Genomic DNA, 14,892 nt, shown 5'->3' on the forward strand with positions numbered 1-14,892 from the left:
CACGAAATCCCGGCTTAAAAAATGTACCTCCGTTTAAATGAATTACAAAAGCTAATGATGGAGTCGAATTCCAAACTTCCAATCTTAGGTTTGTAATTCTGGTACATCAAGGTATATCACGCATGTTCAAAAGTATCGTTATCTCATAGTACAAACTGTGAAACAAATTGATCAACCATGAGTGCACAATATCTCAATTACGCTAAAGTCCCTCAAATATAGACACCTCGCTCTTTATCTGAAGTCAACCCCCCCCCCCACCACCACCACACACACACACACACCTAGAGAAGTCGTTCTCTCCCTCAAACACCAACACACGAGCACATTAACACCCCTCTCTCTTGTAAAGTCCGGACCCCAACATAGGTCTCTATCACTTTGTCTCTCGGAGTCTCGGGCATGCACACATCTCTTCCCTCACTCTCTAGGTCTCCCGCTATCTCTCTTACCCAAGCACACGCACTATGTAGAGTGTATATTTCCCATACACACAAAACGTCGCCCCCAAACGTCTATCTCCCTAGTTATGTGGTTCTCGCGCACTCACCTCACACACCACCCCCACTGCAAACAAGCACACTTTGTCTCCTTGTGCACCACTCTCCTCTTTCTATCTCTCCCACATGCGGACCCGCCCCAGCTCCTTCCCTGTATAAATATATGTCGTGACTCTTTGCATACCTCCCTAATGTATAATCGTTCTCAATTTCGCACATTGTTCTCTACACCATCTATTCTAGATCTCTCATGAAGTCCCTATCACACACACGATGACTCGCTTCCCTTGCGTCTCCGTTCATAGGCCAATATCGGACAACATCAACATTGTCTCCCTATCTATACGCCATTTATGGACACAAACGACCCCTCTCGCCCCCTCTCTTCCTCTCTCTCTCTCTCTCCGTCGCTAGCTCTCTCTTTCTCTCGCTCTCACACCCCTCTCCCACACACACACTCGATGTCTCTTCCAAATAGTCTGCTCCCCCCGCCCGCACCCGTGCTATCTCGCTACTACACATGTCACACCATTCCCCCTTCCCTTATACTAGGTTTACATCATCAGTGGTCTCTCTACTCCACATACACTCTCTCCCTCTCACGCACAAACGCGTGCACAAACACACACAGACACGCACAAACACCCATTTATCTGGATCCTCATCTCTCCTCATGTCCGCATGTGTATCTCACACACTCACTCTCTAATTATGTATATGTGTCTCCACGTTACACAACACAAAGCCCCATGTACATGTCTCTCTCTATCCTCCACACACATAGACACAAAGAATCTGTTATCATTGCCTCAGTCTCTAACATATCACACACGCACACTGTCTCTCTCTCTCTCGCAAACACGCTCAACAAGGGTTTCCCCGTGAATAACTTACTGTCTATTCATCAATAGTCGTGGCAGTACGGCGAACACGAGACGTGAAAAAGAATAAATCTACACGTGCTTAGACCACCTAGTATGACTACTAGGACTAGAGCAAGCCAAAAAGCGCGCCGCCGTCACCCCCTCCTTGTCGGCGACGGGAAAATCTTTGTTTTACACAGTCGAGAAGTCATTGTGCTAAGGCCCCACATGCCGAGGCATTGAATAGACTGTAGATGCTAGTTTACGGAAGCAAGTATCGATAATACGTTTGTATCTCCATACTTCTATTTCTTCTCTTATAAAAAACCGAGTTGGTGATGATGGTACGTGTGCCATCTTGCAATATAGACCGTCCGATCTATATCTGACGGATGGAAATTAAACTAAAAGATACCCTCACCCCTCTCCACATTTGCAGACAAGGCATTCCCTCATTCATCCTTATCTCCAACAAACCTCATTGTTGAGCAATTAAGAAAGGAAGCCTCTGGAACAAACTGGCCTGGTGGCCGCTGCCGGCGTCTTCAATCCCCATGCCTCCGCTCAGTCCGACCACCAACCACCACCACAACCCACTCCTCTTCACCTTATCTCATATTTCTCGAGATATCATTAGTTTTTACACATGGGATTACTCCCGCAAGGGTCAATCACAATAAGTGTTTTATAAAAAAATGCATCTTGATGTTCCGTGCAATGCACGGATCTTGCTAGTACTCCTACACAAGACTAAGTTGGTGATGCTGGTATGTCTGCCATCCGTCGTTTCTGACCATTAGATCTACATCTAACGATTGTGAGGTAAGTTGTTGCCTTTTCTCACCAACATCCCACTTGTCTACCAATTTGCAGAAAAACCCATAATTAGTATCTTAAAACCAACCACATCCCTCCCTGACCTCACCAAAACAGCCCAAGGAATATATTCTAATTGAAACATAATATATCTCTAGCGACATATGTATATCAAAATTAGAGTGTTTTGTACCAAGTTTGTGAATAAGTATTATTCTAATTATGATTCGTTGCAACGGACATGAACATTGCTAGTATTTCCAACCATGCATTTTTTCCTACTATTCCATAGTTTAGAGTTTTCCATCAAGATATTAGTCACTCATGGTTGATATTTACTTTCAATCATGTACACATATGCACTATGTAACTAGCCTTGCTTATTGGCTTCCAAAGCTTAACTTTCACTCCTACTTACAATATGTAGAGTATTTAACAAAAAACTACCACTTTCAACCAGCCCTAGGAAGAATTTATTGTACAAAAATAGCAAAAACATACCCAAAATTTCTTAATCCACGGCAAAAACTACCTAGTACTCCTACCGATTAGGTTCGTTTAAACCCATTTATGACAGGGCTGGCCCACATGTCCGTGCTGACGAGGCAGCTTAAACCAACACATTTTGTTTGACCGTTGACACGAGGGACCCACATCTGACCTTCTATCCTGTTATTCCCCCTCAAATCATTATTTTTCCTGAACATTACTTCAAACAGTACTGATGCGTGTTCGTCGGTGGCGCCGGTGATGAGTGAGTTGGCCGCCGCTCCGCCAGACGGGCCGGACGCTGCGCTGGCCTCCGCACGGGTTGGCAGGCTGGCCCGAGCATGACTCATGAGCGAGCAAGCCGCCGCGCTGGCCTTCGCTCGAGCCAGATGGCTGGCCTTAGCGCGGCGCGCGCGAGCAAGCCGCCGCGCTGCCATGCCAATCTAGCTAGCAAACCTTGCAGACAAGCAGCTGGACGGAGCTATCTTGGCTAGCTAGCGGCCGCGAGCGCCGGACGGAGCTGGCATCCGGGCTGCCGCAACATGGGCTCTGCACCGCCGGCGGTTTTGACCTCGCCTTCTGCCGGCGGTGGTAGCTGCATCCCATGGCTGAGGATGACTAGGTGGACGGGCCGGAGGTAGGAGGTCACTCGAGGATTTTTGTTGGTAAGAGCATGTACAATGGTTGATAAGGTAGTCTTATCTTAAGTCTGCCACGTATGCAAGTGGTAGTAGTTTCTTGGCATTTTAGTGGTTTCTTGCATTATTAGAGCAAGTACAATAGAGCTGAGTCAGCGGGCTATAAGAAATAAACTAGTATATTTCTGCTTAGTTGGAGGAAAGAGAAGAGGAGAGAGAAGGTAAGCGGGCTCTTCGTGAAGAGCCAGCTCTAGCACGTGCTCCTAGGCACTTTGTGAGAATGAGAAGTGGGCCACATAATAAAAAAGTAGTACACTCTTTTGATCTATTATTGTACATGTTGGCTATAAGATGGGCTGTAGATGACATGGCACTGGCTTATAGCCAGCAGCTGGCTATACTATTAACCATGCTCTTAGGGGTTTCTTGTAAGGAACAATGTATGTACTACTAGCGACAAAAGGCAATTCTAGGTTGCGTTGTACTCCAACGAGTACTACTAGTGGTCGCGGGAGTGTATACCTCGTTTTGTGGGTTCGATCCCGGCCGAACGCACTGCGGCCTTTTTTTAAAAAAAGTACTACTACACTTTGCTGCGAGCCAATATTTTACACGGGTAGTTTGAGTTTTGAAGTCAAACGGACGTGCGGCCCCACAATCTGGGTGCACTGGATAGCCTAGCCACGTGAACGGGTTTTCCTTCCCAGCATCCCGTGGCTCGCGTGCTCGCCCTAGCCGCACCTCGCTTGCAGCTTCTAGCTAGTAGCATATTTAAACTAGCGCCTCCCAATTAAGCCCGAGGAGCCGGAAAAGCCTGGCGGGGCATTGGGAACTGTGCAATATGGCTCTGTACATAAAGTGCTCTACTACTACTCTGTATCTTGTGGCGTTGCACGCATGGACTTCACTCCATTATCGGCTCTACTATAAAAGAAATTCCTCTTGACGTGTTTTTTTAAACGGAGGCAAAAGCTTTGCTTCATCTCATTCATAAAGAAGGAACTACTAACAAAGTTTGACGAGATCCATTACACCTCCACAAATGGAAGCGAAAAGCCTAGTCTCGCTGTATCAAATAACTCAAATGTTCTGCCCCCGCAGTAACCGTCGCTGATAAACAGGCTGCTAGTGTGTGCGTGAGAGGAGCGGCTGAGTAGGCCAGCTACGTGAGAGGAGCGGCTGAATACAGCACCAAGAGTACCCACTAGGCCACTACGCAGGTGTACTTCCCCTGCATTGATAGTACAGCGATGGTTCTAGAGAACAGTAGTACCCTCCACTTCCAACTGTAGCTCCTTGGCCCTGAGATTCAAGAGTTCAAAACTGGTGCACTATACTAGACTAGACTAGAAGTACAGTACATCGCACTACTAGTTGAGAAAAGTAGTACTAGTACTACTACAGTACGAGTACGTACTCCTCCGTCACATAATGTAAGACGTTTTTTGACACTAGTTGGCGTGTACAAAAGAAGGCAAAAACATACCCAAAATTTCTTAATCCACGCCAAAAACTACTACCTAGTGCCAAAAATTTCTTACCAGTGCTATTATTTACAGTATAATGCAATCCCATAACGTTCCATAATGCTAGTACTAGTAGTAAATAATAGCCTCACCCCTTCGCTGAGGAACGATCTACAATTGGAAGGGATGAGGCCCTGCGGTTACTACACTCTTATCTCCTCCTCGCCAGTTCCCCTCCCCCCGAAGAGAAGGCAGTTCGTCGCTGCTCCCATGGATTCGCCAGGCGGTTCTCCTCCTCGTCGGGGCTGGGAGACCTTGGACGACGATCCTCTGGGAGAAATCGCACACCGCTCCGACGTCCTCACCGCCGCACGACTCGGTGCTTCCTGCACCAACTTTTTCAAGACGCTGCTTAAACAGGCTTGGGAAAAGGCCATGCTTGCTGGTCTTCCATGCGTCCTCGAGGAGAAGGTTCTTCTATGGGACAATCCTTCGAACAGTCCACCGCTCCCTGGCCATGGTTGCACGTTGACTCCGCTAGAGTTGCCGATGTTGAGAGGTAGTCGGATTTTGTCCGATGAGCAGGTCAGTAATGGAGTTTGATCATGTAGTACTTAGTTAGTCCATTTCCATCCCGTAATTTCTCCGCTGCCCACCGTCTTATATATAGGTCTGGTCGGTGCCAGCGAAGATTGGCTTGCATACCTCCGGCCGGATACCACCATCATTTTGCACAACATCCACAGCAGTGCCGCCGTTCCGGTAGACCCCTTCTCCACCATTGGGATCGGCCTTCCGGACTGGCTGGGCTTGAATACGTATGATGATGCCTACATGAGATTGAAGAAGATAGCAATTGCGGACCCACCGACAAAGCGACGCGGCTACGACGATTACTATCTCATCGCGGTGTTCGACATAAGGATTGCCATCAATGCAAGAGGCAGTAACGGCAGAGGCTGGCGCATGTTGGCGGCGGCAGATTTGTACCCCTACACGTTCGAAGACGCCGTGCGCCATCTAGGCCGCATCTTCGCGGTGACAAGCCAGGGGACTTGTTTCATCTGGTTGCCATCCTACGGTACGGGAGATTACAAACGGAATGCACAAACCATCATTTGCATCCCTAACGGTACTCCATTATTTTGCAGGGACCAGTCACCCCCCGATCAAAATAAGATCGCCGATCCTGGATGTGCATTTGCATCCGCGATTCGGTCTAACCTGGAACCTTGTAGCTGACTTTGGCATATTGGGATCAACTATCTTAGCAGTCGTTACCCATGGTACCACTGATGTGCAACATGGTCACACAATCTACCACGATCGGACCGTGACCATCTACCCAGGTATTCCATTTTTTAACCCTCTCGCCTTCTCTTTCATTGTTGTACTAGTAGTATACTTTGTAGTACTAGTAGGAGTACTTTTTACCTTGGAGGACGCGTATAGCTAGCTAGGCCCTTGAAGACTTGAACCCACTAGCTGCCACCATTTTTGTTTTTCCATGTCTTACTATCTCATCCATGTAGCCAAGAGTGGCTATATATAATAAGCCGGTTATTTTACTTCCTCTATACCGGAGTAGTACTATTTGCTGCACAGTATTACTGACCGCCATATTTGAGCACAACATTATTATGCATGGACCTTGACTATGTACGTCACCATGTGTCCAGATCTGGGATGCCGCGTGTACCAGATGAACGGCGCCGAGTTCGACCCCCATGATGCTACGTGGGTGCCAAGGAACACTCTTGGAGAGTACTCGCTTTTCATCGGGGACAGCTACCCCATTGTGAAGTGGATGCCACCTTCCATGCACGACATGGAAGGCCTGCCGTTCATGAAGTATGGTTGTGTCTTCAGTGCGCACCGCCGGATGAACGACATGCTGGGACACGCTATCCCTGATTTATGCCGCTTCAGCTTGGATGAGTCTCCATCGTGTGGAACCGGACTAGAAAGCTGCGACAATGATTCCCGTTGCCCACCGCTATGGATCGTGCCATCCATGAAGAACACCTGGGACTGGAACCTGGAGGAGGACATGTAGCCCATCTATAACGTGTAAGTGGAGTACGGTAATTGTGAACGGTAGCGCTGTGAATATATGTAGACTAGTCGTGCACAAATTTATCACATGAATTGGAGATGAACTTGTGTGGCATACTGGCATTTGTCCTTTAGAATTTATTACTAGTAAATGTGTTATGTGTACGTGCAACTTGTGTGGTTGTTGCACGGGCTCCAACACGCTCTTTGAGAAAAAAAGGTGGCACAGCTTTGGATATACGTGACGTGGCGGCATCATACAGTAGCATCGTTCGCTATAGTTGTAGTACACTCCTACTAGGACGACAACTCCTATAAAACCTTGCGCTTGGCTCTTTGCCTCTTCGGGAGGTTCAACAGTTCGTACTCGTGTGAACCTTGCACTTGGCTCTTCGCCTCTTCGGAAGGTCCAACAATGATGATACTACAGTACAATATGCTTCTGGCAATCTGACACCGATTGAACTGTTGCACGTCCATCGCGAGGGCGAGGGCGAGGGAGAGGGAGAGGGCGCTGTAGTCAAAACCCTCTCCTCGTCCTGCGAACCACCGCGTGCGTGGGCGAGGGAGAGGCGTAGTAAGCAAGCTTCTCCTTGTTCGGCGAGTTGACGGGACACATCAAAGCAGTACTAGTACTAGTAGTAATAGTCCATACTGCGTCCTTTCCGATTAATATGGCTTAATTTGAAACGAGAAAAATACACTGGTGGTCAACGTATGTAACAATACGCTGTTTGCGGTCACTATATATAGTTTTGCGGCGATTATACGATCACTAGCTCATCGTAGAGCACCGTATTGCACCCTACTGACCAGCCACATAGTCGACGTGGCACTTTGTTGACTGGTTAAATTGTCACCTGGTTTCTGGGTCCCACCTATCAGTTGGCAGAGCAAAGAAATCAGTTAAAACAAAACTTTACGCAGGCGCGACACGAGTCCAACCCTTGCGCGCGAACCACCCTGGTTGTGTATGTGAGTGCATGCACGTGTCCTCCCTCGGTCTTCCAACAAAGAGTGTACATCGGCTATAAAACAAAGAGTGTAGTACATGATGTACATCTACACTTCCAATGCATTTAGCCTTTAATCTAAGTCGATATTGATTGACTAATGCACCAACTTGTGTTGTAGGTATAGGCTACATGTCTATCCTTAATTATAGCATGCAATGGCCTTCATTTAATCTTCTTATCTCAATGGTCGCATGCACACATAAGTCTGCTACTTTTGGGTGTTAATTATGCCCTGGTCAATGTGTAAATCTCTAAATGTACAGTCTTTCACGGACGTAGGGAGTAGGTTGAGCACTTGAGCGTGAGCGTGTGTGTTGCGTCGTGTGCTGTGTGCCGCATGGGTGCGTGAGTGTTGCGTGCGTCCATGTGTACGTGTGAGTGTTGCATGTTGCATGCATGCATGCATGCATGGGGCTTACTCCCTCCCATTGACATGTTCATATTTCAAGCTTCCTCTGTTCCCTCCATATGGTGATACTCCCTCTGTTCCCAAATAGTACGGAGTAAAAGCCTCCCTCTGTTCCCAAATACAGAGTATTTGTCTTTCTACAGATTTCAACAAGTGACTAGGTACGGAGCAAAATGAGTGAAGTGAGCGTAGAGGCATAGGGATACTGTAGAAAGGAAGTCCTCGCGATCCATTATTCCCCATCTCGGTCAGAGAGAACTATTCAACTAGTCTTCGCAGTGAAGTGACAATACACGCTGCAGCAGATGGGACACGTAATTAATAAGCTGAACCAGCGTGTTGGTGTTACTAAATCAGCCTTACCCAGTACTGCCATCATGTTTGCCAGTAGAGCACGCTTCCGCAAATACGCCTACACACCTCTGTCCTCCATTAACTGACATATGGGCCCTGTTGTGGTAGACCCACATGTCATTAGTGTAACTATTTACACTCCGAAGGACGGTATATCCTGGTAGTAGTACTAGTAGAATTGAGATTGAATGCACTTTCTTCCCTGTCTTCCACTCTTCTTCCTCCTCTCTTCTTCTTCCTCCTCTCTTCTTCTTCCTCCTCTCTTCCCCATCGTCGGCCGCACACCATTTACCCCCGCTCACTGCTCACCCGCCCGCGCCATCTTCCTTGGTAGCTCGCGCGTACCATATCCCCCCGCTCACTGCTCGGCCACACGAGGAGAAGTTTCTTCGCTCTCCCGCCCAAATCCACTTCCCCGCTGGCTCGCAGGCACCGAAAACCCCAATGGCAGAACCGACTGACACGCAGAGCCGCGATTGGAATTCCCTCCCCGATGTTCTCTTGGAGCAGATCTGTAGTCGTATGGACCTACTCAGCACCGTCCGTCTGGCCGCATACTCGGTGTCTTTGTACCGTCTACTCGTCTGCAACCGGCCGGCTCTTTTCAAGACACCCTGCTTGCTGATACCCGATCCTCGCAGGTGGCCCAGACACCGACTTGATTATCCTACGGAGGTTGTCGTGATGCCCCTCGACATGCTACCACTACCCGTCCACCTATCCTTCATGTGCGGCCACTACTGGGCGGGCATGAAGGCCAACTGGATCGTCCTCATCCACCACACCGGTAGTCCGTGGCGTCTCGTGGATATCTACACCCAACGAGAGATCACCCTTCCATCATTGGATACCGCCGCCATCGAGCCTCGCGGCCCGCCGGACACTCCTGCCTACTACGCACGAGACGCGTCAAGCTTTTGGCTCGACCTCTGTTTGCAGAAAGTTGTAATCTGCGAAGTGCCCACACCATCAGAAGACTACATGGATTACAAGCTCATTGCCTTGTTCAACATGGGATTAGTCTATCTGGAATCCGGTCGCCATACATGGTTATGGCTCATCATCAATCCTGTTGAGGCAACATTTCTGTCTGATGCTATAGTGCACGATGGCATCGTTTACGCGGTCGACGCACATATTGGCTGCCTATACTGGTGGAATCTATCGTCGTGTAATTGTTCTATCTCATCTCATCTTTACCTTATGAATACGGCTGCCTGTTCATTTGTTACAAATTTAGAATGCATAGCATGTCTATAACCACATCATTGCTATATGTTCCTCTCATTTCCTAGATTTTTATGACCACACATGTTATTGTTAGAGTTGATATGAGAACAATTGGCATCTAATGATTGTTAGAATACATATTATGAGCATAACATCATGATTGCTATATGTTACTCTCGTTTACAAGATTTTTATAACAACGCATGTTATTGCTTAGAGTTGGTATGAGAACAGTAGTAGTAAGTGCTATGGTAGAATATGAGTAGGCGCTGTCATAGCTGTTTTCCTCTCATTGTTACATGATGTTTGAACCATGACATATTGCTAGAATATGAAAGCCATTGGCTTATTTTTTTAACTTGGGGTATGATTATGACCACGGCATTGCAATTCTCTGTCTATGATATGTGTCACTGTTATAATAATCTTAATTCCACACATACTCTGAACATGATTGTTTATTTTTGTCCTTTTGGTCTCCAATTTGAATTGCTGCAGCAGACGCAAATGCGCTGGCCTTCATGATTCCAGGACCTGGAATCATACCAGCCGATGGGTGGTGGTTTATCGCTCGTTCAGCTGACGGCAGTCATTTGATGCTCATTCGCACGTACCAAATTGACCAAACCATTACATCAAACCACATGCAGTACAATGCGTGGGGCGTTCGTGACATTGATGGCTATGGCTACTTCGTGTTCGAGAAAGATCCCAGCTCCGTTGGGCCAGGCATATTCAACTGGAGGCGGGTTTACAGCCTCGGCAACCACTCCTTGTTCCTCGGGCTCAATTATCCGATCATCCAACCAATCATCGATCATACCACCGGCGATGATTACTGTGCTATGCAACTTCCATTCGTGAGGGGGGGGCTGTGTTTACACATCATACCATGGGTTTCATGAATCACCATATCCAGAGATTCGTCGACACAGCTTGTTGCCAGATAATTTTCAGTGTGTGAAAGGCATCAAGCTTCCATGCGATGGATGGCTTTTGCAAACCCGACATGCAGCGATGTGGTTCATGCCAACAGCAAATATGCACAACTTGATTCGTGCTGATATCTAGACTGAGCCATGTATTCTGCTGCTGTAGCACGACCCTCTTTTGTTGGATATTATGTACTGTTGTTAGTTTGAAGCACTCCTCTGGTTTGAAGGATAGATACCTTCCTAGGATCAAGTGCATCCTAACTCACCTGCGTAGGATGTACTGATAATGATGATGGAGATGATGTGCAGAAGCCATATATATATATATATCAGTTAGGCTTCAAGTGCGTACTTGTTAGTTAAACCTATGTATAAATTGTGACACTAAATACGACTAGTAAGTAGTACAGTAGCAATACTAGTATACGTCGGTCAAATTATTCATCATGTCCACACATTGAATTGACGTGACAACACGCTGCGCGTGAGGTGACAAGAATCCCGGCGGCGTGTTCGGGTATTCTGGACTTCAGATTTGGAGTACCACTTATCTGTCGAAATCTTTCATCATTCACTTAAAACAGTCGATTGATCATACATTGAGTACCATATAGCTGGAATTACCGATGCAAGTCGAAGAAGGATTGGCCGGTGCTGCCGGCTGGCGTCAAGTTCGATCCCACGGATCAGGAGCTGATCGAGCACCTTGAGGCCAAAGTGAGTGCTGACAGCGCGAGATTTCATTCTCTCATCGATTTGTTCATACCAACCATCGACAGCGAGCACGGCATATGCTACACCCAACCTGAGAAACTTCCAGGTAAGACACCGATCGGCCGTCTACTTGCACAAACATATTCCTTTGTTTATAGCTTGATTTTTCTTTTTAGACGCAGACCTGGTGAAGCAATTACAATTTGACAGTTAATAAAAAGTGAAACAAGTGACTGCAACATGCCAAAGATGTTATGAAAATGCCAACTAGGTACACTAAAACCTGTATTCGACAATACTGAAGGTATCACACTGAGTGGCCTAAGCAAGCATTTCTTCCAGTGCAATTCTAGGGCGTTCAAAAGGGGCACGTGGACGCGTCGCAAGATACAGTCGGAGTGCAGCATGCACGCGATGTGGCACAAGACCGGCAATACCTTGCTGGTGATGGTCAACGGCCGGCAGACGGGCAGCAAAAAAGGTTCTGGTGCTGCACACCAACAAGAACTTCGACCAGCAGAGGACCAACTGGGTGATGCACCAGTACCACCTCGGGGACCTGGAGCAAGAGAAGGAGCGGGAGCTGGTCCTCTACAAGATTTTCTACCAGACGAACACTAGGGCCAGGGTAAAAAGATTATAAGTTAGTTTGGTATTGGTAGTTGTACTACCTTGTCGTCCGCAAGTTGGTATTGTTGTTAACGATCTTTTGGTATGAACTTGCATTTGCTTCCAACCATCATGCCGAGGGTCGACGTGGATATAAAGCTGAATCATTTGTTTCGAAACGAATTTTCAGGCACCTGATTTTTATTTGATGGGTAGCATAAGCACCCGCCGTTCGAATTCCCAGTTCTCCAATTTTTTCGAAACAAGTGCATGCACTTATTATCACGATAAAAAAACAATATCCGTGATGCATCCCAATTATCAGTCTATACTTGCAGAATTCTCTCGTTTATTGAGCACGTATATTGTTTTTTCAGGTCAAGCAAGTTTCAACTGGGCTGTAGACTGCCCAGGGTTGGTTTTGTTTTTAACAGGCCCTGCCCATGACGACAACGGGGCACAAAGATCCAGCAGGTATCTACTGGCCTATGGCCCGCCAGCGTTAGTTATATTTTGTCTTACAACATCCGCAGGCAGTTTTTTTACTGAATCAAACACACATCCCAGTTCTATTTTCCTCTTGAAACACATGTCCTACATCCGTTTTCTAATCTCTACCTATAGTTTTACTAGTTCATATACATGTATCATTATATTGAAAACACATAAAATTCCCTTTTCATATTTACATCCTTATTTTTGTTGTTTTTCCCACCCAGCGCTGATTTTTTTACCACTGGTTTTCCCTTAAACCAACTCAATTGTCCCACGTCTTATTTGCTTACAAAAACAAAATGATTTTTTTGGCAAATCAATAAGTTCTTAAAAAAATGTTTATCATTTCGGGATTACAACAGTTCGAACTCCACCGAAATATGCAAAATAAGGTTGAACTTTTTGACCGTGGTCCTGGGCAGAAAATGGGTTGTAATAAATTACTTGAGAATTAGCAAATGGGCTGCAAATTATAAAAAATAGCAAATGGGCTTTATGTTGTCTGCCACAGATTTGGAGGCTGACTTGTGGGCCTACTAAGTTCATGCGTACACAAGGTTTCTCAAAAAAGAAACTTAGTCAACAATCGACTCTACCAGCGTCAGACCGTTAGATGTCAATCTAACGGCAATCGTGCTTCTTCAGTCTCTGATCTTCCTGCCCCAGCCGCCCAAACCAGCGCCGTCGGAACCGCCTGCTCCCGCCTCCCGTAGCCGGTAGTGCTGCCGGGCAGGCCTCACGGCCCCATCATACTCGCATCCCTGGCATGTCTATCCCTCTACTCACCCACACCTCCTGTTAGTTTCCAGCGACGGCAGCCGAACCAGTCAACCCTTGTACTCTCCACCGCGTGGGCAGCCACTGCCATGTCTTCCCCGGCTCTGTGTCGTTCCCTTCGTAGGCCTCGCCGTCGTCCACCGCCCTGGTGCTCTCGGCGCGGCGTGGTTAACGATGTCCATCCAACGGCCGTAGTGCTTCTTCAACATCTGGTCTTCTTGCCCCAGCGCCCAAAGCAGCGCCGGTCGTGCTGCATGCCCCTGCCTCCCGTGGCCGGCTGTGCTGCCGCGGAGGCCTCACCGTCCCCATACTACTCCCACCGCTGGCCAGGCCATCCCTCCACTCACCCACTCCCCCTGTTATTCTGCGGCGATGGCAGCCTCACACCGCAGCCGAACCAGTGAACCCTCGTACTCCTCTCCGCGTGGGCATCCACTGTCGCGTCTTCCCCGGCTCCGCGTCGTCCCCTTCCTAGGCCTCGTCGTCGTCCACCGCCGTGGTGCTCTCGGCGCGGTGTGGTCTATGTGGTCAACGACCGACTTATATCGGAAGAGTACTGTACGTGGAGAGGCTGACAGCTGGGTCCACGGCAGCCGCAAGGAAGTGCCTCCTTATTACGCGCAAAATAATTATTCCTCCACCTGACAGCAGGGACCCACCGGACGGGCCACCAGTATTTCACGGAAAAAATGTTTCCCCCCTGACTGCTGGGACCCATCGGACGGGCCACCGTATTTTGCGAAAAAAACGTTTGCCCCTGACTGCTGGGACCCACCGGACGGACCACCGTATTTCGCAAAAAAAAAACGTTCCCCCCGCTGTCAGCTCGGACCCACCGGAAGTGCCTCCTTATTACACACAGAAAAATGAATACTTCCCCTGCTAGCTGGGACCCACCATGGTGGGAGGATGACTTGTGGGCCTACTAAGTTGACGGGGACGGAGGGCTTTGTCAACTTAGTCAATAGGAACGATTCTAGCCCCAATGACCGTACGATGTCCATCCAACGGCCGTCGTGCTTCTTCAATCTCTGCTCTTCCTGCTCCAGCCGCTCAAACAAGCGCCGGCGGGACTGCCTGCTCCCTCCTTCCCGCGGCCGGCTCTGCTACCGCGCAGGCCTCACTGCCCCACCGTACTCCCATCGCTGGCCTAGCCATCCCTCTACTCACCCACACCTGCTGTTATTCTCCGGCGACGGCAGACGAACCAGTAAACCCTCGTACAGTCGTACTCCCCTCCGTGTGGGAAACAACTACAGAGTCTTCCCTGCCTCCGTGTCGTTCCCTTCCTAGGCCTCGCCATCGTCCACCGCCCTGGTGCTCTCGGTGCGGCCTGGTCAACATGGTCAACGAACAACATGCATCTGAAGTGGACTGTACGTGGAGAGGCCGACAGCTAGGTCCATGGCCGCACGCAAGGAAATGCCTCCTTATTACGCGCAAAATAATGATTCCTCCACCTGACATCAGGGACCCATCGAAAGGGCCTCAGTATTTCACGAAAAAAATGTTACCGCCGCTGACAG

This window comes from Aegilops tauschii, chromosome 5 (genome assembly GCF_002575655.3).
Source record: "Aegilops tauschii subsp. strangulata cultivar AL8/78 chromosome 5, Aet v6.0, whole genome shotgun sequence".
Taxonomy (NCBI): domain Eukaryota; kingdom Viridiplantae; phylum Streptophyta; class Magnoliopsida; order Poales; family Poaceae; genus Aegilops; species Aegilops tauschii.